This window comes from Pelobates fuscus, chromosome 3 (assembly GCF_036172605.1).
Source record: "Pelobates fuscus isolate aPelFus1 chromosome 3, aPelFus1.pri, whole genome shotgun sequence".
Classification (NCBI taxonomy): domain Eukaryota; kingdom Metazoa; phylum Chordata; class Amphibia; order Anura; family Pelobatidae; genus Pelobates; species Pelobates fuscus.
Genome location: NC_086319.1, coordinates 395,517,475 through 395,525,032, shown reverse-complemented (window position 1 = coordinate 395,525,032; position 7,558 = coordinate 395,517,475). Strand labels below are relative to the sequence as shown.

Here is a 7,558-nt window from a genome sequence, read left to right as displayed (position 1 = left end):
TCCCAGTACCGAAAAGTTATTGCCACAAAATGCAGCGAGTTTTTCCGGAATTTACTTGGGCAAAAAAAAGGGCTCGAATAGCGGGGGGATGTATACAGAAACCAGTCGAGAAGGGGGGGATGGGTGTACCGCAAGTGTGGGCATATCACAAAGCAGCATTGCTAACTCAAGCCATTAATTTACATGCTCCAAGAGGAACACTAGATTGGATTGACCTGGAGAGACAGCAGCTAGCGGGAGAGAGGTTGTTGTCGTACATGTGGACCCCTCCATCGATGAGGAGTAAAAAAACAAAACTGTTCGTGACCACGACAGCTTCGATAGCAGTGTGGGACGATCTGCTATGGTCCCAAAAAGGGGCCTCCAAATTCCACAAATTATGCCCATTGGAGGCGCTGGCTGCGGTCTCTCCATGGCTCTCCTTTAAGCGATGGAAGCCCCACTGAATCACTCAAACATCTCAATTTCTATCCGGAAGTACGATAGTGCCATTCCCAGAACTACAGCAGTTGTATGACCTACCCCCCAATTTCACGTTCCTATACTTGCAAATCAAGAGTGCCATTATGGACCATGTAGACTTTAACAGAAATGAGGAAATACGAACAGACTCAGGGGCAAACCTTTTAATTGCTACCAGCTGGAACAGACCCTTGAAACCCAAACTCCTCTCAATTTGTTACAAAACATATTTTGCCAACACTGACATAAACCAACCTTCGTTTGTCCTGCAATGAGAAAGGGAGACGGGAGAAAAAAAAAGTTACACAAGTGGATCAAGAGGCTAAATGCTCTCAAGGGTATGTCCAACTGTTATTCTCATTTCGAGGCCCATAGGAAACTAATTTATCGGTGGTACTTGACCCCAGACAGGCTCAGGCACATCTTCAAAACCACACCTGGAACATGTTGGAGGTGCGGAGTAGACAAGGGCACCATGTTTCACATATGGTGGCAGTGCAGGTGTATTAAACCGATGTGGGAAACGGTACACGCATTGGTTCAGGACTTGGGACTTGAAACACCCTTGACACATGGGGCTTTCCTATGGCTGGAATTCCCCACTCAGCTTTCTTTTTATAACAGGGCACTGCTATCCCAGATAGCACTGGCAGCCAGAGCCTTAATAACCTTGAATTGGAAGACGGGGATATGTCCGAACAGACAGATGCTGATTGATAAAATAAGACTTAGCTTTACATATGAACGAATGTCCATAACCTCTCCGACGCAAGAAAGAAAAGTTACAAAGATATGGGAAAGTTGGCAAGTCAAATTCCCACCGTGAAAGGGGAACGTAGGCGAAGGGTCTCAGAGAGGGGATATAGGGACAATGCATTGCGGACTCTGACTACGCTATAGAGGTATATAGATCCATGGTTTAGAATTCCTTCGACAGATGGGGTTGCCAACTATACACTGGCAAAGAATTGTACATGACTGTGCCATATTTCCATGTTCTTCTCCATGTTCTTTACCATTTTATTCCTTTTCTTTCCTTGCGGGTACATTTTTTTTTCCTTTCCACTACGAGATGTAATACACTGTAAACCTTTTTGAGTACCAGCTTGACAAGCAGGCATGAATATTCAACCATGTACGCAAAAGGTATGCATCGTTTGTATAAATATTGCTTGCCCCCAGTAGCTTATATGGCCTAGAAGGAGGCGACTGGATACGGACGGACTACTAGAATGCATGTTTACAGGCCTCAAGATTTTTGGGACATAGCAGCCCACTTTAACAAAAACCTGATCCCATGTTAGGGAAATATGCAATGTGACCTGAAACTCAAGAGTTGGGTTCTTCACTGGACCCCATTGGGACCCTTTTACTACAGACAGAGCTAGGAGAACGGCTTGCAGTAAAATATGACAGCAACTAGACCAACTGACCAACTGATAGACTAGTTAGCAAGGGACCAGTCCTAACGCAAGGACACAGACGGGTTTAGGCAATTGACGGGCATACACCAAAATGTTTTTGCACTGTGATTGAACCTGTAAATGTAATGTTGGAAGATTCAGGAAAATACTCATGTATGTATGAAATCTCGTACAATCCCCTCCCCCTTTTTATTCTGTACCCTATTCTTTTTGACCTATACAAAAATAAATAAATCTCAATTATAAAAAAAAAAAACACAGAATTCATTTGAAACAAACAGGAATCCGGCAACATGTCAATTTTACCTACTGTAGATCATCAGGACTTTTTCCAGTTTTGCCCATCAACATAATGAAATAATACAAGTACGGGATATATAGATAATATATGCTAAGCATGGGGCGTGTGCCTTGCGCTTTTTATCCAACTCTGGTATGACAAGAGATCTGTGCTTATTCTTCTCCAAACAAAAGCAGCATGATCCTGACGTGATTTGAACACAAAAGCTTCTAATCTGGAGACAGACGCGCTACCGTTGGGCTACGAGGTCTCACTGTGAAGCTGCGCGTGGTCGTCAACAGAGTTGCCAACAAAGGTAGGTTATTTCCCCCAACCGACATAAAATTAGATAGATTCTAACATATTAAATATTCAGCCTAAAGAGGAAAGAAAATAAGTACTTTTCTTTTCAGCACAATACCACTGTAATTGAAGGCAAAGCCAAACAGAAAGGAACCAGCTAGCCAGTTTCTGTGTTTGCGGCAATGTGAAGCCATACCGGTTTAATTACATTACAATGGAACATGCAAATGCTGGGGTGAATCGTGCATGGTGTGGAATTCTCCACGTGACTTACTCTTTGCTAGCTTTATATTTAGGACAATTTGTGGCCTCTTTCAAGTGAGAAGAAAGATGTTAAATTCTCTTAATAAAGAAGGTGTTTTATGGAATTCAGTAGATGTATTTGAGGATGGCCTCGATGTTCTTGTGGAAAAGCTGGAAACTATGCCACTATAGTATCTAAAGTGGATATTGTGACACAGCTTGTTGATCCAAGGAGAAATCGGAAATGCAAATATGGAGTTCTAAAGGAATCCTGCTTCCCAATTTGGGGCACAATTGAAAATGACTTCAGGTCTTTCATTTTTTTCCTTTCTCCTTCATTTGGAACAACAAGGGGAAGAAAGGTGAGTGAATAGTTGAACCTGAGTCTTCTTTTAATCCTGCATTACTTTTGTAACTTTCTGTGATACTGTTCCATGTTTAAAAATCAAAGGAGTATGAAACAAGTGCATTTCTAAGCCCACATAAGTTGCACCTTGTGGCAAATAAGGAAGCGGTATTTAAACGGCGTGATGCGTTTATTCATCCACAGAAGCCTGGAAGAAAAAAGGAGCCTGATGGCAGCGGTGGGATTCGAACCCACACCCCCAAAGAGACTGGAGCCTTAATCCAGTGCCTTAGACCGCTCGCCAACGCTACCTGCGCATGCTTCCTGCGGCTGTGTACTCACAACACGCACGCCATTTGGCAGCGTTCTGATCATTTCATTTTCTTTCTTGTCAAAAGTTTGCAAGTCCTGACAATATGTTTCCACACTCATGTGGCACTGCTGGCGGCATAGGTCATTTAGAGCGCCTTCACCTCTACAGGACGGCAAAAACACAAGAAAACTAGATCAATTCTAAAATATTACACATCCCCCTCTATTTATTCTCACACAGAACAAATATTATCCTAATATATATAAATATATATATATTGATCCTGAGGAAGGTCCATGTGTGGACCGAAACGTCGATTTTGCTACAATTTATGGAATAAATTTATACTTTTTCTACTAAAGACCGTGAGTGCAGCCCAGCTAATTCTGTTTTTGTTTACATATATATATATATATATTAAAAGATTTTGAAGCGCGAGTTCCTCGTGTTACATTCAGGTGAAAGCTGCTAGCGTGTCAAATGACCACCAACAGGTGCAAACAAAAGATAACAATTCACCACCAGCATAGGGAAAGTGCTGTGCCCAGTATTCAGCATTCAAATGCTGCCTCTAGGAAATCAATTCATGACCTGTTTTGGCTGGGAGTAAAGCAAAAAAAAAGGAGGAACCCTTAAAATGACATGCTAAATTAACAAGAGGACTCTTTTTTTGGGTCCGGACCCCCAGGTTAAAAACCACAGAATTAATTTGAAACAGTCAGGAATCCTGCAGCATGTCAATTTTACCTACTGTAGATCAGCAGGACTTTTCCAGTTTTGGCCATCAACATAATGAAATAATCCAAGTACGGGATATATAGATAATATATGCTAAGCATGCTAAGAATGGGGCGTGTGCCTTGCGCTTTTTATCCAACTCTGGTATGACAAGAGATCTGTGCGTATTCTTCTCCAAAGCAAAATCAGCATGACCCCGACGTGATTTGAACACGCAACCTTCTGATCTGGAGTCAGACGCGCTACCGTTGCGCCACAAGGTCTCACTGTGCAGGTGGTAGTGGTCGTCAACAGAGTAGCCAACAAAGGTAGGTTATTTGAGAGGAGCAGTGCGGAGAGAAAGAGGGGAACGTGGTTTGTTTGGCGGTTTGTTTGGCTTGCTTGGCGGTCAGAGAGAACGCTGCCGAGACGAAAGACACGATATTGCTCGGCATCCGATCAAATAGTTTCTGCAGCGGATATCTATTCTGTGGAAGTCTTTTTTGAGTCATCAGTGTGCAGTCGCCAGTGGGCAGGCAAAGCGACAAAGTAACGGAAAAAATAAAAAAAAGGGAAAAAAAAAGAAAAAACGACTTCTGAAGGCTGAAAATGCTGTGAGCACCTTGAATCAAGGTGAGGTCTATATGATGAGCTTCTATTCTGCAAAAAATACATAACACATATAAAATCTACTTAAAATCTATCTAGCAGTTGAGAGCTAGAAAAAGTAAAATTGAAAACTGCCTGTTTTACACCTTTGTTTAAAAGAAAGGATAAACTGAGGTTAAAGGAGGAAAAAAAAAAAAAGCCCAAATAAGCTAAGTGAATTAACTACAACTAAATGAAGGCAGAAAATTAATAGCAATTTGATCAGACACAGCAATAATAACTGTGCTGTAACAGCTGATATTACATTACATTGCTTTGATAATCAGATTGACCCAGCACTATCACACCGACCACTGACGACACAGCAAAATGACAACTAGAAAAAACACTACAGATAAAAGGAAAGAAAATAAATCAGCACATCCAATTGAGAAAAGGATGTCGGGTTTTTTTTCGACCCCCTCTAAGGATACACAAGAACGTAAAAGTGAAAATGAGACAAACCCAGCAAATACTTCTAACATTAATATGGATTTTCCAACGGGGCAAGGAACACTATTAGCTCCTGAAATAATGAAGGATAATTTACAAGATCAACTCAAATCGTTTTTAGAAGCACAATTTGATACTTTAAAACAAGACATGCTTAAAAGCCTTGAAGACATCAAACAAGACACCAACAGAATCGCTTCATCAGTGCAAGTTCTGGAAAATAAACTGGTATTATCTGACAACCAATTAGGCACAATAAATGAAACAGTGCAGTTGCTAACGAACAAAACCTTAAGTTTAGAACAGAAAATAGCATCACTAGAAGATAGATCGAGAAAATTCAATCTAAGACTCAGAGGCATATCTGAAGATGTAACAACGGAGAAACTAAAAGACTTCATATGCAGTTTATTTAAAGAAGAACATAATTGCAGACCATCTTCCAAGAGATGTTATAGTAAGTTTCTGTTCACTCTCAGCTAAAAACAACCTGATTAAAGCCAGACGCACCAACCCTTTAATAAATTCTGCTTATAAAGATATATATTTTCTACAAGACTTATCTTATTATACCAGAACCTGGAGAAAGTCCTTCTCAACTTTAACAGATTTTTTGAAGAAAGAAGATATCAAATTTTACTGGAATACCCCGGCTTTTTTAAAATTCAATTGGAAACAAGAAAGACTTTCCTTTACTGATGCAGATGAAGCAAAGAGCTGACTAGCAAGAATTCAAACACAGAACTAAGAAGACTGCTGGAAAAGAAGGAATTTTTTTTTTTTGGACAAAGGAAAGAAAACGTGAACTTACCACAGATGCTAGAGAGAGAATTTATAAATGTTTCTATTGTTGCTAATTAATGGAAGAGTGACTATATGCAGCTAACGAGCAAAGTATTTACAAATACTTCTAAGTATTTTTGAACAGAGACTAATGCATTTTTTTTTTTTTTTTTTTTTTTTTGACTAAGGTGTTTATTGATGTTAGTAGCAGAAGGATTATTCACAATTTAGGACACATGCTTATATACGCCAATAGTGGAATAATGCATTCACACTTTATAATATATGTTGTTTATTAATCATCATAAGTGATAAAGGGAAGTTAATAATCACAGATTCAACAAATATAGACTTAATATACACTTATATATATATACTCGTAGTGTTTAAATTAGAGGTGTCAAGATAACTTAAAGGGTGAAGAGGGGGGAGAACGATGGAAAAGAGAAATGAAAAGAGATAAGAAAAGAAGATTCTTTATAACACAATATGTTTAATTATGTTAGCAATAAGGTTGACGGAAATACTGCTCACTAATTTTTGACTTTCACTTATTTAGATTAATTTTACTTAAACCGTTTAATTGCTTTACGATGCATGTATATACAAAAAGAGAAAAGGGAAAGAAATTTCCTTTTTTTTTTTTCCCTTCTTCTTTCTTTTTGATATAGACATAAGACAAAATAATGAGAGAGATTTATAAAGCTCTAAGATTACTAAAATATATTTTATTGCATATAGCCCAGATGTAACAGTTGTAAACTAATAATTGTATTTTTTTCCCTCTCCCTCTCCTTTAAATCAGATTAGGAAGTACCACTAGGAAATAACACCCTAATCCGGACAAACCTACTTAGTGTCTATTAATTAGACACAGAATTAGGCTGATCCCACACTTGGTGGGTAAACAGTCTATGTGCTTAAGGAGGATGGAAACCTCCTATAGTTTTAAATATGTGTTTTTTTCTTCTTATATGTATATATGTGCAGCAAGGAAGGAATACAGGGAAGACCATAAGGTCAAAAGAGAGGGTGAGAGCTCTGGAAAATTATAATGATAAGAATATTAACTCTTAACGTCCAAGGTATGAACACAATATCAAAGAGGTCCTTAGTATACAAATATTTAGTTGCTGAACATATAGATCTGGGATTTCTTCAAGAAACCCATTGGAGGCAATCAGATAAACAAACATGGGGAGGGAAAAAATTTCCACTTATCATACAAGCCTCTAATAAAGATAAAAGAAAATGTGGTGTAGCCATAATATTTGGTGGAAAAATAGACGTAGAAATAATTCAACAATTACAAGATACTGATGGTAGATACCTAATAATTATATGCAAAATCAACTCTAAACTATTTACACTCTGTAACATCTACCTCCCAAACCATTCACCAGCTTCTTACTTAAGATCCATTTTAGAAAAAATAGAGGAAATAAAAGTGGGAAATTTAATTTTGGCTGGAGATTTCAACGCGGTTGTTGATCCAAAGTTAGATAAGAAAATAATGAAAAGCGTTAAAATAAACAAAATGGTAGTTAAACAAGCCAAATCTTTAAAAAAAACATCAAAGACGAATT

At 38.5% G+C, this 7,558-nt stretch overlaps 1 non-coding gene across 1 annotated transcript; it reads right to left on the bottom strand.

Annotated features, from left to right (window-relative positions):
- Positions 1-4,300: 4,300 nt before the first annotated feature.
- Positions 4,301-4,372, bottom strand: TRNAW-CCA (transfer RNA tryptophan (anticodon CCA)). The gene has a single exon. It is a non-coding gene; the product is annotated as a tRNA-Trp (tRNA).
- Between the last annotated feature and the right edge of the window lie 3,186 nt (positions 4,373-7,558).